The 18,408-nt window shown below is 42.5% G+C and overlaps 1 long non-coding RNA gene across 5 annotated transcripts in view; it reads right to left on the minus strand.

Moving 5' to 3' along the window:
- LOC147023989 (uncharacterized) overlaps window positions 1-18,408 on the minus strand; it is a 205,912-nt gene that overhangs the window by 48,851 nt on the left and 138,653 nt on the right. For all 5 annotated transcript variants that reach the window (XR_015060501.1, XR_015060500.1, XR_015060498.1 and 2 more), the window contains 2 exons: window positions 11,486-11,689; window positions 9,996-10,113 (listed from right to left, as the gene is read on the minus strand). This is a non-coding gene — a long non-coding RNA (uncharacterized LOC147023989). The remainder of the gene's footprint in view (window positions 1-9,995; window positions 10,114-11,485; window positions 11,690-18,408) is intronic.

An 18,408-nucleotide genomic window follows, 5' to 3' on the forward strand; every position in this document is an offset into this window, starting at 1 on the left:
TGCTGTGTGTTTCCCTGCTTGACTTGCTGTATGTTCCTGTTTGACTTGCTGTGTTTCTGTTTGACTTGCTGCGTATTTCCCTGTTTGACTTGCTGTGTATTTCCCTGTTTGACTTGCTGTGTGTTCCTGTTTGACTTGCTGCGTATTTCCCTGTTTGACTTGCTGTGTGTTTCCCTGTTTGACTCGCTGTGTGTTCCTGTTTGACCTGCTGTGTGTTCCTGTTTAACTTGCTGCGTATTTCCCTGTTTTACTTGCTGTGTGTTTCCCTGTTTGACTTGCTGTGTGTTCCTGTTTGACTTGCAGCGTATTTCCCTGTTTGACTTGCTGTGTGTTCCTGTTTGACTTGCTGTGTGTTCCTGTTTGACTTGCTGCGTATTTCCCTGTTTGACTTGCTGCGTATTTCCCTGTTTGACTTGCTGTGTGTTTCCCTGTTTGACTTGCTGTGTGTTTGTTTGACTTGCTGTGTGTTTCCCTGTTTGACTTGCTGTGTGTTTCCCTGTTTGACTTGCTGTGTGTTTGCCTGTTTGACTTGCTGTGTGTTTCCCTGTTTGACTTGCTGTGTGTTTGTTTGACTTGCTGTGTGTTTCCCTGTTTGACTTGCTGTGTGTTTCCCTGTTTGACTTGCTGTGTGTTTGCCTGTTTGACTTGCTGTGTGTTCCTGTTTGACTTGCTGTGTGTTCCTGTTTGACTTGCTGCGTATTTCCCTGTTTGACTTGCTGCGTATTTCCCTGTTTGACTTGCTGTGTGTTTCCCTGTTTGACTTGCTGTGTGTTTGTTTGACTTGCTGTGTGTTTCCCTGTTTGACTTGCTGTGTGTTTCCCTGTTTGACTTGCTGTGTGTTTGTTTGACTTGCTACGTATTTCCCTGTTTGACTTGCTGTGTGTTTCCCTGCTTGACTTGCTGTATGTTCCTGTTTGACTTGCTGTGTTTCTGTTTGACTTGCTGTGTGTTTCCCTGTGTGACTCCCACCGTGCATGAAACACATGTGTGCGATAACACTCAAATTTGGGAGAGGGGAGGATGATTTGGAATTGGGTGAAAATGGAGAAGGGAGGAAGAGGCACAAATTAAGATTACATACAACTACTACTACTACTACTACTACTACTACTACTACTACTACTACTACTACTACTACTACTACTACTACTACTACTACTACTACTACTACTATGTATGCACAATGCACATTTTACTAATCTTTCCAAAGTCGCTGAGTGTGAAATGCCTAACACATCTATATTAATACGGTATACAATTGTTTAACAACCTTTGCTGTAGTAATACGAATAAAACAGTGTGTGCAGAAACATATGGCGTGTTTAAGGGAAATCGGGGAATGATTCACTTATTCCGACATGTAGCTTCGTTGAACACACTTCATCCAGATGGGCGTGTGGCCAACACTCCTGTGTTCATTTACATCATTATATTATTACCCCGATTGTGATGATGTAAATTGTTCCCACAGTTGCAGAACTCCTGCAGTTGAAGGACAGTTAGGCACAGAAGGCCATTTGGCCCATCATGTCTGTATCATATGCACACCGCGTTAACTGAATCTCTCAATTTACTAATGTACTAACCCCTTCCATTAACTTAATACAAGTTAACATCCACGTCCTTTAATGATAAGATATATCCCATTTAATAGCTAACCACATAACTTTTCTCAGGCACTGGCAATTTGATGGCTTATTGTTAATGAGAGATACCGTGGCATCTGCAACATCGATAACTCAAATGGTGGCTTGTTGAGGATGACGTGCTTCCTGACGCAATCATCAAGAACTAATCAGAGATAGGGTCGACAGGGATGTGGGCAGAGTTTGCAGAGTCCATCATCAAAAGCTATAAAACTGAATTTGTGGCAATGCCACATAATGCTGAAGAGAATTAGGGAAGAACTCAACCATTTGGGGGAGGAGGGGTGGTGCTGTGTTAAATTAGGTTGGGTCTAAGGCTAATTTCTCCAAGTATGTGATTGCCCCCTGTGACCTTTTCCTGTCTTTATTTGCATTTACAAGATCAGTGATAAAAAGAGATCACGTCCTTACAACAACAACAACAACAACAACAACAACAACAACAACAACAACAACAACAACAACAACAACAACAGAGCCAGACATTTCCAAGCAGGCAAAAGCCCCGCCTCCAGGAATGATAACGAGTGAGCCCACGCCCCTGGGGGTGGATGATGGATGGGGTGACGTCAGAGAGAAGAGAGGAGGATAGAGGCAGGATCAGCGGTCGGGACACAAACAGGAGCGTGAAGGGAGGTCCTGTGAGGAACGTAATTGAGACGGAGGCTCTGGCTGGCCACCCTTGACACAACAGAAAAGGGCTGCACAAATCCTGTTCATTTGTGTGAATTTGCACGAGTGATGGAACAAGACGCGAGCCATTGACTGTTTGGCTGGGTCGTGTGAGACCGTGCCTTGGAGCCCCATGTTGTACCGTCGGAGAGGAAGACGCGACACGAGCCATTGACTGTTCGGCTGGGTTGTGTGAGACCGCGCCTTGGAGCCCCGTGTTGTACTGCCGGAGAGGAAGACGGCTGTATTTTGCAGAGGAGCGGCATCGGCAAGTGTTATCATGAAAAGAAGCTGCATGGCGGTTTCTGAACTCTGGCGATGAATACCGCCACGTGAATACCTTACGTACGTTTCCCGCCCAGAGAGCGTCTGGGCGCCATTTTGCGAGCTTCCCACACAGTACGACGCGGGTTCAATCGCCCAAGCTCATAAGAGATCACTTCTGGACCCGAAGCGAAGTGCAGAATAAAGGAGGGATTTTTCTTTTGTTTTATCTTTTCTCCTTGTCCGTTTTTGTAACTGTCTGTGTGGAGGTGCCTCAAAATTAGGTTTAGTTCACCTCACGTTTCATTATTATCCCGTTTTGATTTATCCCCATTATGAATACTTGATCTATGTCATTAAACTCTTATTTATTCAGATTACTTGTGTCTATTTGTTGTGGATTCGAGTCCAAGCCCTTGTCCTCTGTCCGGGTGAACGCGTTTGGTACGTGCTTTGCCGCCCCCGTCCCACGCGCGCCATAATCTCCCAAAGATCACGTGTTCGCCTCCAAGGTAGAATTGCTTGACTATCCGTCCAGGTGGACACGACAATATTTAAATTAGAGAGAAATGCCTCCTCCCCCAACCCTGAACCCCCGAGAGTATGATTTTTAAAATTTTATTATTTTTCCCCACAAGTCCTCCCGGGAACACCTCAAGTACAACCAACAAATTTCAACTCATTCCGTCCAGCGGTTTAGTTAGATAACATTCCCATAATTAAGCTTTACACTCACAAATGAACAAAAAGGAAGTTTGCCGCAGTGCATGTTGGGAATTTTTTGTGCTTAACTGCCTTTTCATCATGTAACCCTTCTTCGCAATTGCGACACTTTTGACACTCTCAACCATCTGCTCCTCTCTGCCCTGATAGGACTCTCGTACACCGCAACATATCATCACCTTTAACCGCAGCAATCAATGGAGGGAGCACAACAAAGGAAGCGCGCAGTCTTCGATTAATCTTTAGGGCACAGTCATCACAGGTTTGACAGGCATGGGATGAAGTTTGAAAGGTAAATGTGATGTGGATTCGGGTTTGAAATCACGAGATGCACTACTCGAGCACGAACACAGATCCATACAGCATCCGCTTACGCCGCTCCCTACCAGGGATGAGTAGGAACCCCGACGACACGGTGCAGGCACTGCATGGACTTTCTGGTGGAGATACGGCACAAGAAGAATTTGGCCAAAACAATGGCACACAATTTGAAAGGCACGGTGGGATATTCAACTTCCAATCAATAATGCTGTCACATGGAAGAGCCTGTCACACATCCCACCTGAGAGAAAGGCATACTCAGTGACACAACACCTTGCCTGTCAACCTTTATATTTGGCTTATTTTGGTCTTTGGGTAATGAGGAAGTTCGCTTTATCTCGAGGCAAAAACCAAGTGTTGTTAAAACAAGAATAAGGGACTGAGGAAGAAGTATAACAAGCAACTGTGCATTGAATGGAGGAAAGAAATATCAAAATAGAGCTCGACAGGATACCGTGATGAGAATGAATAACAGCAATCAGCACCGTGGGTCAAGCAAAGGTCACTTCGAGAACAGTAATTGAATTACTTGCTAATGGTTATTAATGGGTCGATGAAACAGCTGGTAACAGCGAGATTAGTGTGCAGCAGGTGTGGAGCAGATGTGCTGTGATCAATGGCCTTCAAGTGCCTCTTCCTTTGTACATACCTTTCACGTTATGAGTTATGACAGCCTCATATTAAAAAAATATCGATGTATATATATATATATATATATATATATATATATATATATATATATATATATATATATATATATATATATATATATTGTAGATCAGTTTCTCAAACCGAATTGGCATTTCACTTGATTTATTGAAATAAAAAAACATTGTCATTTGAGGAATTTCCTCATCACGTCAATCATTTCATCTTGAGCTTTCAATGTATTCCACAATGTTGTGTTGTGTTGTGTTGTGTTGTGTTGTGTTGGACCCATTTATTAAACAAATAGCAAATACAACCCGTCACTTTGCTGATGAGGATATCGGGGGGGGGGGTGAGAGAATGAGGTGAGAGAGAGGAGGGAGGGAGTGGGGAGAGAGGAGAGAGGGGGAGAGAAGAGGGAGGGAGGGGAGAGATAGAGAGAGGAAGGAGGAAAGAGAGAGGAGGGAGGGAGTAGAGAAAGGAGGGAGGGAAGCGAGAGAGGAGGGAGGGAGGGAAGAGAGAAAGAGGGAGGGAGGGAAGAGAGAGGAAGGAGGGAAGAGATAGAGAGAGGAAGGAGGAAAGAGAGAGGAGGGAGGGAGTAGAGAAAGGAGGGAGGGAAGCGAGAGAGGAGGGAGGGAGGGAAGAGAGAAAGAGATAGGGAGGGAAGAGAGAGGAGGGAGGGAGGGAAGAGGGAGGGAGAGAAGAGAGAGGGAGGGAAGAGAGAGGGGGAGAGAGAAGAGGGAGGGAGGGAAGAGATAGAGAGAGGAAGGAGGAAAGAGAGAGAGAGGATGGAGGGAGTAGAGAAAGGAGGGAGGGAAGCGAGAGAGGAGGAAGGGAAGAGAGAAAGAGGGAGGGAAGAGAGAGGAGGGAGGGAAGAGAGAGGAGGGAGGGGAGAGGACAGAGGGAGGGGAAAGCACAGGACAAGCAAAGGAGGAAGGGGAAGCAAGGAAGGTGGGAAAAGCGAGGAAGGGGAGAGGGAGGTGCAAAGAGTGATGCCTCACCAAATTCTCCTATACACTGTGGGAGGGGTGTGAGAGAGAGAGAGAGAGAGAGAGAGAGAGAGAGAGAGAGAGAGAGAGAGAGAGAGAGAGAGAGAGAGAGAGAGAGAGAGAGAGAGAGAGAGAGAGAGAGAGAGAGGAGTTTGGGTCGGAAAGAGGGAGGGGAGAAGGGGGAGGGTTAGGAAGGCGAGGGGTGAGGGATTCTGGAAGATGTGATGCCCAGTTTATCGTCCATCCGAGAGATGACACACACATTGATGAATCACCCTACCTGTGAAACACTGGGATGACAGTTTATAGCTGGGTCGAGATTCAAATCCAGGCTACACAGAGTGAGCATGTGTACCTCTCAGCTTTCCTGCCGTGATTTGGCGATTCCTTCCTAACATAATGATTCCATGCATTACTTCATAACTGAAAAGATTTTTCTCATTGTGATCACATAATTTATTTTGCCTTCCTCCCTCCGGTGTGGAACCGTGTAATTCGTAATTGAAACTTGAAGAACGCGTGCCAAGTGGCTTCACCACAGAATGCCCGAAACATTTGAAGAAATGTTAAAAGCGAAACATATAATTTTTATTGGTATTTATTGATGTCGAAGTGATGGATCCGATAATGGAAGAGCAAAAAGAGGAACGTCATGGAAAATATAATTTCACATTTTCAACAAGCCAGCCACCGCATGTTTCACCGCAGAACACGTGGCCAACAATGCACGTGAGTGCCCCTGAACTTTGTTCAAGTCAATCGACATACAGTATTCAGTGACAGTGCGAATATTGTAGAGCACTTGCCAAGTGGCTGCAGCACTCCAACAAAATGGTTGATAACAAAACGGCTCGCTTGGCACGTGATTAGCAATCACTGAGGTCTAAGTCACATTTGCTCTACGGCGAGGATACGGCGGCCGTACGCCCTCTGAATTGACAGAAACGTGCGGCGGCCGCAGAGTTTCTGAGGTGGCCTCAGGGCGGCCCTACGCCATTTGGCTATATTTTACAGGCCGTAAGGTCGCCGTGGAATTATAACGCGGAGTTATAACTTTTTTCATTTCTACGTTCACCGTAGCAATTCGACAAGACGAAACAAAAGAAATGGTAAAAAAAAAATTAACCCATTCGTTACCGTCTGTCTGGCCGCACGTTCGCCTTAGGGCTCCCCTGTGGTCCCCCTGCGGTCGCCTTACGGTCGCCTTACGGTCGCCTTGCGGTCGCCTTGCGAGCACCTTGTGTCTGCCTTGAAAATTCTATGGCCGCCGCAGGAACGCCCTAAGGTCACCGTGAGACATCAAATCAAAGACCGTACGGCAACCCCACATTTTCGGTCTCCACAATTTATAAATACGCCGTGCAGCTCCCCGAAAAATCAAAACATATGTGACTGCTACATTGTGTGACCGTGGAAATACTGCGGCTGCCGTATACTTGCTAATGGCTGTAGATTTTGGAGACCCCACGGCCACCGTGGCAAATGTGACTTCAGCCTAAATACGCTGTGCGGCTCCCCGAAAAATAAAAACATATGTGACTGCTACATTGTGTGACCGTGGAAATACTGCGGCCGCCATATAATTGCTAGTGGCCGTAGATTTTGGAGACCCCACGGCCGCCGTGGAAAATGTGACTTAGGCCTAAATACGCCGTGCGGCTCCCTGAAAAATAAAAACATATGTGACTGCTACATTGTGTGACCGTGGAAATACTGCGGCCGCCGTATAATTGCTCGTGGCCGTAGATTTTGGAGACCCCACGGCCGCCGTGGCAAATGTGACCTAGGCCTGAACCGTCATATTAAACATCCACCTCCCTGACTCCAGAGACGCCCAAAATGTCAAATATGCCCGAAATGGACAAATGAACACCTTTTAGGAGTCGGAACTGCTTGTGAATTAGACTCTGGAGCTTATGTTTTGTAATTCCGCTTAGTTTAAGAGATTCTCGAGGTTATGGCCTGTGCGAAAATGAAATAAAGCCATGAATGCTGACGTCTCCGAGCGTTTATAAGCATTGCAATGTACTCAGCGATTTGTATCAAACAGGCATTCGATAATACGAATGAGGAAAGTGAAAGAAAAAAAAACTTTATCGTTAAGAAATCGTTGCGGCTTGTTCAAAGTCACGGTACAGTTGAGCAAGCCAAAAAACATGGCAGCTTCAGACCCTAGCGAAGTTACCTAGGATACGTCTTACGACCCCAAAGAGCGAGGTGGCCGAGGAAGCTCCTGATGAAGGATATAATTAAATAAGGCTGTAATTATCTTCAAAAGGGGTGTTTTTATTTACCCAAACACCAAATTTTCACTCATGCATCTCCTTAGGGTTCCCTTAGTATGCATGCAAAGTTTGGGGCCACTCGGTTCCATGGTTTTGGAGTTATGGAGGAGACACACATACTGACATTTAATAGTTTAGATTATATCCATAATTATTCCACTTGTCTTGTAGATTCCTACAAATTCCACGAAATTCCTTTCAAATCTCACAAATTCGATGAGATGTACAAATTCAACCGGATTCTCAAAATTCTTCCAAATTCCCACAAATCCAAATTCTATAAATTCTACGAAAACCTGAAAAAATTCCAAATGCTAAAACATCTCCAAAATCGAGAATTTTTTTTAAAATATATAAAATCCTATTGAATTCTACAAATAAAACCAAATTCTCCTTACTGCAATGAAATCTACCAGTTCTACCAAATTCATGGAAATCCTAAAATTCTAATGAGATCTACAAATTCAACTAACTTCTATTAACCCTTTAAAATTCAACAAATCCTTTCAAATTCGACAAGAATCAACAATTTTTTTTTCAAATTCAACAAATTCTTCCAATTCTTACAAAATTCAACCAAAATGGATATTCTAACAAATTCTACTGCATCCTACAAATTCAACTAAATTGTATGGAATTTCCAAATTGCACAAGTTATTTTGTCAAGAGCGGAATAACTTGGTTTAACTCCTGTGAACTCTAGCAAACTCCCATAAACTCCAGCGAACTTCTATTTAACTCCAGTAAAACTCAAATCCATGAATCATTCCCATGACAATGTAAAAATGGCAAGCTTCCAGGCAAGAACGCGTCACCCTTCCATAAAGGCTTTCTTCCCTCCTCGTCCCCCCTCCTAGAGGGGGAGGTCCTAGAGCCTGGTAGTCGTGTCGGGCAAAATGATTGGTTAGAAGCCAGATAAAAACCTTGGTTATACAAGTAAATGGAACAAAGTTCACGATGTAAAAGCACTAAAAAATTGGTATCGATGAAAAGTACACAACAGATTAATTTAATTGGTCCTCAAATCGTTGTCCTTTTCTGCATCGTGTGTAATGCGTATACTTCATTTGTGGAATATGCTTGGTGTAGAGGATCATCTCCTCCTCTGTACTCCAACTGGGCATTTTATGCTTCTTTTACAACTCTGAATTATACCTTGTGCTATTGAGACAGCTACAGGTAGCATCTCTGCAGTCGTGCATAGCTCTGTCTCATGATGAGAAGGTGCAAATGTTATTCTTTTTGGCACCCATTCTGATTGTTCAATGTTGCCGTATAGATGTAGGTGCAAGCGCATGAAAAGTCTGTTCCTTTACCTTACTTTTGAGAATTTTAGTTCAGAAATGTATACACTGACTCCATTAAGGAGGACTCGGCATTGTTGTTGGACAATCTTTAGTTTCAGCTTGCTGTGTGACTTTTCCCACAGGTCCCTGTGGCCCACTGACTGCTTGATGGGGGTCACTGATGATACTCAAGGGAGTCGTACCAAGAAAGTAAATGCTCACAGAGCTATGTGCTTGCCTGCTGGCTTTCTCCTCACTCACGAACTCGCTCATCGGCCAACTGTTCGCTCAGGATCGCATACATGGAGGAGACACAGACAGATGAAAACCCCATTACTGTTCACTAAGTTATCAAAACTGTATATGAATGTGAATGGAAGGTGTATTTGGGAAGGATGGATGGTTGAATAGGTTTCCGTAGTTTGTGAATATTTGATGCCCATCTTGTGCAGTGGAAAACTTCTTAAGTCAAAGGTTCCTGGGTTTTTTTGCCAGGCTACAATGATGAAATATTCAAAATACAAATCGATTTGTACTTTGGATAAAGCTGCCACTTCAAAGAATACAAAAGTAAATATTACTTCACTGATATGCTTGGTGTTGGCTTAATGGTTAGGGCTTGGGATCTTAAGGTCCTCAGATCAAATCCTGCTTGGCTGTTGAATTAATACCAGGTGGGGTTGAGTCAACCTGTCATCCTTCTGAGGTCGGCAAAATGAATACCGGCTTACTGGGATGATTGAGCCATTCGAGTATCCTGTGTCAGAGTGGTGACCCATCCAGGATTGTGCCCAATAGCCCAGGAGACTGTTTTGGCAGCACCGACGCTCTGTGCAGAGTATGGTCCCAATGGATTTGGACATACATTATGGCTTATCAGAGTTTTATGAACACCTTGATGAAAACAATGAGTATTCAGCAATATGATGCTGGAACCGAGTTATGTTCAATGATCAAGTGATTCATTTCATCTCCCAATCTATATGTACCATTCTCTTTTCCACATGAGTTAAAGGCCCAGAAGTGGGAAGAGATTTGCTGCTGGATTAATACACCTACACCGACCGTGGGAATTAAAGACTATACTTTACCAGCTCTCTAAAGGAACAGGGTTCGATTTCCTACCAGATACCCTTTTAAACTATCCTACTTCATGCTTACCAGCTCAAAGTTCTTCACTCGAGGCGAAGTCATGACACTTTGCACTCTTCTCAGTGTACCCCAATCTCAATTTTTCTCCCTGCAGTTCGCTCCCTTGATGATAAGGCTTGTTACTGTTCTGTTGCACACACATTGATTGTAATAAGCCATTGTAGGTATCAAAACAGATATTAGTGAAGATTAGTGAACCTATAGTGTTGGGAAAGCCATAACAACTGCTTAATCCTCCGCAATCCCCTTATCACACAAATAGATACCACGTGGCTTCATTCAGCAACAAGGCAAAGATGATTATTATCAAATGCATTTTCTAAAATATGTATTTCACTTAAAATAAAATTAAAAAAATCTCTTCATACCCGTTCACACATACAGGACGAGTTTAGTTGTATAAAAAAATTTTTTAGCCACTTTTATTTCAGAGGGTGAAAGATTGATTCAAGTTTAGTTCTTTCTCCACCAGTGTGAGGTGTATATCAGTGTTAACGTGCTGATATTTCCTCTTACATTTTATGGCACCCTCAAATGTTTATCAAATTGCAGGAACAATCTTTCATTTGAGAATTAGGCTTTTTGGAACTGTTTACAAAACTGTTGCCCTTTTTGCCCCTTCAAAAAGTTGAACTCAGCGACTGCATTTATTCATTGCTGCATTTTCATGTTCCTACGCTCATCTTTCAGTCACCAAAGGAAAATAAGAATAAAACTCGAGAGTTCATAGAACACCTTAACACATGCAGTCTTTAGAAACAAGGACAAGGTTCTGTGAGCGGAAAATTGGATTGGTCGTGATGATGTAAAATGCACTAATACTGCTAAACAGAAGGGTTTTGAAAGTGGCAAAAAGGAGATTTGTGTTCCACATTGTTAAGGTATATAATTCAATTGAAATAAAATAAAGATTTTAAAGGTTGTAGATAAAACCTTTTTGAAAGTTTAATGCCATTGATGCAGCGTCTTTTACACCACCTTATTTAACACGTTACATTCGTTTTTCATGCCTGTTGTTTGTGTCCTTTATGATGTCCTTACTGTTTTGAATGATTTTCAATTTTGTTTGACTGCCAGACAGAGTACTAATATTACTCACTCCTCTCTGTGCATGTGTGATCGGGACAAATTGAGAGCCAAAGTACGGTAAAACTGTAGGTTTGTTTTCTGATTCATGTTCACAATAAAACATTCAATTAAAATTGAGTTGTTCCTCGATCATAAACTGATGTTGCTGCAGACAGACAGACAAAGTGAACCAATTGCAAAACCCTGCTTCTCATTTCGGATGCACAGGGTGATTAGAATGGAGGACAGGATAAGGACGGGTTTTTATTTTTCTCCAAAGGACCACAAAATAACAGCATGATGTTGGCAAAGAGCACATAAACAGTTATTAGACGAGAAGTGCGATGAAAAGAAACTGCATCATGGCCGATGCTTATAACTTTTAGTAGTCATTATAGATGACCCTAGAAGGTGAGTTATGGTTGGCTTACTGTTTAGCCTGTCTTCTCATCTCTGTGTGATGTCAAGAGATCATGAAAGAGACAGCTAATGGATTGCCAGGTTCATGATAAACAGCCTGTAGTTAAGACATTGAGCGTCCAAAGGCTTTCGATATTGATTAGCGAAGTGATATTGGAAACAATGGGATGCTTCCGATGAGACCCCTCCGATGAGCTTCACAAGGTATTATTGATCTGGAGAGCAGAAAGGAAGACTTTAACAGAAAACAACATGTAGATTAGGAAAGGCAATAACTGGGGAAATGGAAAATGACTAAAGCAATAAAATAAGAGGATATAATCTTTACAAATAAGTGTGAGTATATGAGTAACACCAGACTGGTTGGTGTAATGGTTGGAGCGTCTGCTCTGAGTCTGGGAGGTCAAACCTCGAACGAGTCACACCAAAGACTTTATTGAAACAAAAATGGCACTTGCTGCTTACTTGCTTGACAATCAGCATTTAAAAGGATAGAGCACGGACAAACAACTCTGGGAAGTCAATGACAAACCACCCATTATAACCCTTGCCAAGAAACTGCTTCGGCATCACAAACGCTCCATAAAGAGTACGGTTCTTCAATATCAAATATGAGTAACTAACATATAATTTATGAATTGCAATGATCCTAAAGATGATGTCATCATCCCCCTTCTCCAACCTAATCCTCGACAAAACATACCAAGTAATGCTGAAAACTTGAATTGTCACACAGATCTACCAAATCTCTGTTCTAGATCATGATGGCAGCACCAGGAGCTTTTGTGAAGTATTCCCAGTGACGGATATGTCTGCGTTAAACTCATCAGACAGATATTGCATCTTGATGAGCCTTACAAAGGTGGCTTTTTGCACTGGTAGTGATGAGAATAGACCACAAGCCAAAAGGAGCAGTGCGCAAAGGTCACGTGCCTTTTCAAAAACCATGAGAAGATGACAACGATTTTGAGAGGACCATCATTGCAAATGCAAACAAGAAAAAGCGCAATCAGAGATTGCAGACCCTCGGCAGGACTTGTTTTGCGTGGTGCGTTGTGTGGTGTTTGTGTAGTTTTGTGTAGTATATTTTGTTCGGCGTTTGTGTACTGGTGTGTTACATAATTCATAAGAGACATAATTAGAACTGCCACATTGTAAATGCTGGCAGTGATGACCGGTTCAGCCATTTCAGAGAAGATCTGGTGTTGGTCAACCTGGTGTTGGGTTCGCAGTTAGGGTGGTGGCTTGGGATCGTAGCATCCTGAGTTCAAGCTCGGTTGGCCACTGAATTAACACCAGGGGGTTGACTCAGCCTGTCATCCTTCTGAGGTCGGTGAAATGAGTACCTGTGTTGCAGCGAAAAGGCTGCACACGGAGGGAAGGGTTATTGACAGATTTGGTGTAAATCTGGTATTGGTGTAGTGCATGCATGATGGGCTGAATGGCCTCCTCCTGTGCATACTTTCTTTATTAAAAAAAGATTTTTGAAAGTTTAAAAAACCCCATATGGCTGCCAAATCACGTGACCGATGATGTCATCAAATATTTTTTTTTGTGGACTATTTTTATCGCAAGATGACCTTCAAAAATTTTCATACTGATCGGATGTAATGTTCTACATATGCAATTATGACGTCATAACGAAGGTTTCAGATACTGAGGTCCAACGTTTTCCGTTTTTCCAACATGACTGCCACACCACGTGACCTATCTCTCTCTCTACCGAGTGCAGCTTGTGACTGCTGTTTGTATCATTGGTTTGGACGTGGCTATGCTGCTGATGCAGTGTCCCCCTTACCAGTGCACTGGTACTCATTTAGCCGACCTTGGAAGGATGACAGGCTGAGTCAACCTCCTGGTGTATTATAATTCAGCAGCCAACGGGGCTTGAACTCAGGACCCTGGGATCCCAAGCCGCCACCCTAACCACTAAGCCAACACCAGGCTTCACGTGACCTATGATGCCATAATTATCACTAAAACATTCTACATGAGAAGTCACACCAATGGTGAAAATTGCATCTCAATCTGACAAGAGGTTGCAGAGAAAAACCGAAAGTTCTATGCGGACAAACAAACAAATGAAATTGCTGGAATAACTGTCATATCTCCATGATCTCTGAAAAAACAAAAACCTGGAAATCAATTTGGTTCTTATCAGTCGATAGTGCTACTGTTTAATGAGTTATAGCACTTAGTTTGGTCATGATCATAACTTGGAAGTCAATCGGACTTGAAATGGCGTTTTTATCGCAATTTGAAACTTTTGACCCAACCCCCCGTGACATTCGACCCCCGACCACTAAGAAGGGTGTTGGTGTGACACCCCAATGAGACATATGGTTGGATGCAGTATTGGAAGATGCACATTTTGGATTCGGTTTGAAGTCGATATGACCATTTTAGCGGACGTTATTGCGAAAATAAGAATTTCGGTTTTTCGGTGACCTTGACTTTGACCTTTGACCTTGATTCACCAAAAACGACAAGTGTCTAAGTTGGACCATGGTCGACATCTGTACCCAGTTTGGTCATGATCGCTGAAACGGTGTGGCTGCTACAGGGTAAACAAACACACAAACAAACAAACAGACAGACAGACACACAGAATGAGACACACAACCGACCAACATAATTTCCCGAAATCCGAAGGATTCCGGCAATTAAAAAACGGACCAAAATGCATTTCCCTCTCCTTCAGCGAGGGTAATGAAACCAAGTTTACCAAACTCAAGAAAGAATAAAGTATAAGTGACAGAAGAGGAGACAAACCGATTGAGGAAAATGAACGCGAGACGGAAAGCATGGTTCGAGGGGTCGCAGAAGTAAATGAACACATTACATAATGGGGTAAGGGTTTTGAAGCAAATATTCCAACATAAATTTTATTATAATTTTTACAGTTCTTGGGGGCCATGCCTAAACCTGAAAGGGAACTTCAATGACACCTTTGTGACGTGTGTATTACATATTACCATAATCTTATCCACTACAAACAAAAAGAAGCCAAATTTGCATCGATGGGTTCCAAACTGTCGTATCATGATCCGATATTGAAAAAGCTTCACGAGGTACAACAAGAGGCTTGGTTGAGCGTGTTTGAATGCTGATAAGATGTTTCATCTTTTGTCCCCAAGGATTCGTCTCAATCTCGAAGGTGCATTGGGAGATTTCCCCACAAGAGGGGGCAAAAGTCGCTTTTCTAGCAGGACTAGCTTTGTCACCCAGACGATCTTTAACCTTGAGGCCAGCGCCACACTGAAGCGACCAACTTCTGAATGTCCTCAGGAGGTTTTCTTGTCGATGGTTGATTACATTAAAGCTATTCCTGAGATATAAAAGTTCATGAGTGACTTCATGATGCTCCATGTGGAGAATTTCGATTACAAGATACGACTTGACAATCCTGCTTCTTTGGTGTGAATTTTTGTTTTTTATGCTGCAGTACTGGCAGGTACCCACAGAAGTTCCACGTAGTGTAAAATATTATTCACATCAGATTGTTGAAGTCACAGACAAATAAATATCATGGGAATTTAATATTATATAGCCATGTGCTCCATGAAGATGTTGCTCGATTAAATCAATCCCCCCCCCAAACCCCAAGTCCTCAACTCCCCCCACCCAACCCCACGTCTTCAACCCCTCCCCCATCCAACTCCAAGTCCTCATCTCCTCCAAGTCCTCGCCACCTCTTACAAACCACCCACAAAGTCTCAACCCCCTCTTCCAACTCTCTGCCTCGCCACACCTCAACTCTGTCCTCCCCTCCCACTTTCGTCCTGTTCTTCAAAGAAGATAGCATTCTTACATCATTTCTTCATTACCTCATTAAAATGGTGGAATAGTTAACTTTTTCCCCCTCTCCTCTCCAAACTATGTTTAATTCACACTCTCGTGAGATTCCGTCATCCAGCGATTATATATATATATATATATATATATATATATATATATATATATATATATATATATATATATATATATATATATATATATATATATATATATATATCATGATGGAGGGACAGACAGACTGACAAGTGTATTTTTATGAAGATAGTAATCAGAATTTGGGGCAGCGATGGGACCTCTGCTCTGTCTTTTGTAAGGTTAAACCTTCAGCAATTGCCTCCATGGCACGTTCTGAGTTCGGATGAAATATTGAAATATAAGGCACAAAATGGGTTTTTATTGTCCGCTGGATTAAGCAGACAACCTATCAAATGGATGGTAGCTGGGGAGCTCATGGCAACGAAGCTCATCTTCACATAAATAATGGGTTGGCTGTACTTTGAATGCACAGTAGACTCCAAGAAGAGCTCTCATTACTTGGGAATTACACTGAAAGTCCAAATGGAATTGTTTAAGCTATGACTTGATCAGTCACTCTGACTTCCCTTGAAACTCAAACTGAACATTCTCTTGCAGTCACTGAAATATTTTATTTGGATACTGTGGACACAGTCATCTTATAAGAAGTACCTAAAATGAATGCAGGCACAAGTGGTACAAAAACTACCCAGCAGATGTGATAATGCATTGCATTGTCATGCGTGAAGCCAAGACTCACTCATGCTTGCCCCTGGTCTCGAAAGTCCTACTTTAAGTGTAACTGCATTGAGATACCAATGAAGCCCTTAACCTTTTAACATCCATGTTCTTTTGTACTATGCACGAAGGTCTTGATGGTCACAAGAAACTGAAGGAAAGAAGGAACGACATCCCACGGAGAACCACTGTATGTCCAAATGGAACACGCTTTTATGGCCAGTATTGCGCAACATGATCTTCCAAGGATAGGTTACGTCAGATGGTGAACTCCAGAGACAGCAGTTGCTCCAGAAGTTTCTCGAAAAATTATATGGCAGTCTTTCCAAACAGACAAGATAAGAATGTAAGAAGCACAAAGATCACTGCTGTGGCCCAATGACGCTTTGTAGACCAATGGAGATATTAGTTTAGGAACATTGCTGAAGGGGATGCCAACGTCAATCAGAGAACAAAAAAAAGGATGCTGTTGAGAATCACGATGTTACGTAAACTCTGAGTAAATTATAGATGAAGAGTTGATCCCTCTACATGCCAATGGCAGAATATCTTGGGAAAAGAGCTGGGTACCAGACTGTCAAAGATTTAAGTGTCCTTTCCTCCAAGAGACATGCTCGAGTTGATGCAGAAAGTTCTACCATCACCATATTTTGCAAACATGGAACAATGAGGCTCCAGGGAGGTTATGGCATAATGTGACGTCATTCGGTCTGTCCGTCCATCAGTAAATACATTCAATCCATCATAAATGTCTTTCCTGATGGCGATTATGGAGATTAAACATGGTGTAATCCTTCTTTATGATAGGCATTCTCAAGTATGCTTAATCCAGCACCGACTCACATTTTGAGTGGGTTATTGTGAAATCAGCAAACTTCTTTTCAGCTATTACTTGACCAAAGCGGTTTTGTAACCCTCAGTTAATGACCACAGTGCTTTGCTCCTGGGAAAAGAAAAACAAGTTCCTCTGGCAGTTGAGAGTAGACCAAGAGCCTAGTATTTTAGACTGAACAAGTTGCTGCGAGCTGTACGACCAGAGGCAGTTTAAAGAGCGAAAGACGAATTCCACAAGACATCAGCATTAACACAATCACCTGACAGGTATCCTAAGGTGTCCTGTCCTAAGGTGACAGGACAGGTGTTTCTAGCTGACTGGGGTTCGCCCTTGTCGGCACGTCACCATTATCAATGAGCCCAAATCCTTCCCCAAACTGGCAGAGGAACTTTAAGACAAGTTAAAAATGTTGTTACAAAATGCAGCAAAATTACTTTTATTTTTTTCAGGATTAGTAAAAGTCATTGACGTTTTAATGTCCACCACCGAAGGTGGACGGAGGTTATGATTTCACCCCTGTTTGTCTGTCTGTGAGCAGGATATCTCAAAAAGTTGTGGACGGATTTGGAAGAAACTTAGTGGAAGATCATGGCGAGGACAAGCTGATTAGATTTTGGTGAAGTTCTGGATCCAGATCTGACCTATCAGTGGATACAAAACGTAAACCATTTAGCCTGGCGGAGGTATACGCTAGACCGAGTGCAAACCTAGTTAGTTGATAAAATTAGGTTAACAAGAACATTGAGATTAATCATAAAAAGCTATCCAACATTAATATTGCTTTCAACAACACACACGTCAATTCACAGTAATCTCATCAAGATCCACACACTTACAATTGTCACATTGTAATTATTAAAGTTTATTAACAATTCATGTAACAAATCTAAATCGTGAACCTTTGCTGCTTTTTTTTTGTTTTTTCATTCGTTTTGGTTTATTAAAGAAAACATTCTTGATAAAGACAGTCAGATGACTGATATATACAAGGATGACGTCTGAAATAGCAAGGAAAATCATGAGGATTAAAAACTCAGATGTGGTACTGATGCAAAAACAAATAGTGTAGTTCATAAAATATAACAATGCAGTTGTTATTGAAGTTAAGTTTATTGTGGTGTAGATATAAGGTATTATAATGGTGAAGAAAAAGCTGGTAAAAATTTGACGTTCAAACGTTGTCCATCCAATGAGGAACGACAGATTGCTTCTCTCAAAGCTAGTCAATCTGAAACCTGGTGTTGGCTTAAAGGTTAAGGTGGTTGGCTTAAAATCTTAAGATTTTTGGGTGTTGCGTTTGAGCCCCTGTCGTGCTGTTAAAACAACACCAGATGAGGTTGGCTCAGCCTGTCATCCATCCGAGGTTGGCAAAATGAGTACCGGTGTTCTGGTAATAGAGGGCACTGCATCAGTGGCACAGCTGTGCCCCCCCCAAATGATGCAACCAGCAGCTACAGGCTGCACATGATAGCTAGCTAGTCAATCAAGCCTCAATAAGGCTCTATATATGACATCTCCAAAGAGATGTAGGCAGAACTGTTCTGTTGG

Source organism: Eptatretus burgeri, chromosome 7 (genome assembly GCF_056783735.1).
Source record: "Eptatretus burgeri isolate ZD-2024b chromosome 7, Ebu_testis_v1, whole genome shotgun sequence".
Taxonomy (NCBI): Eukaryota; Metazoa; Chordata; class Myxini; order Myxiniformes; family Myxinidae; genus Eptatretus; species Eptatretus burgeri.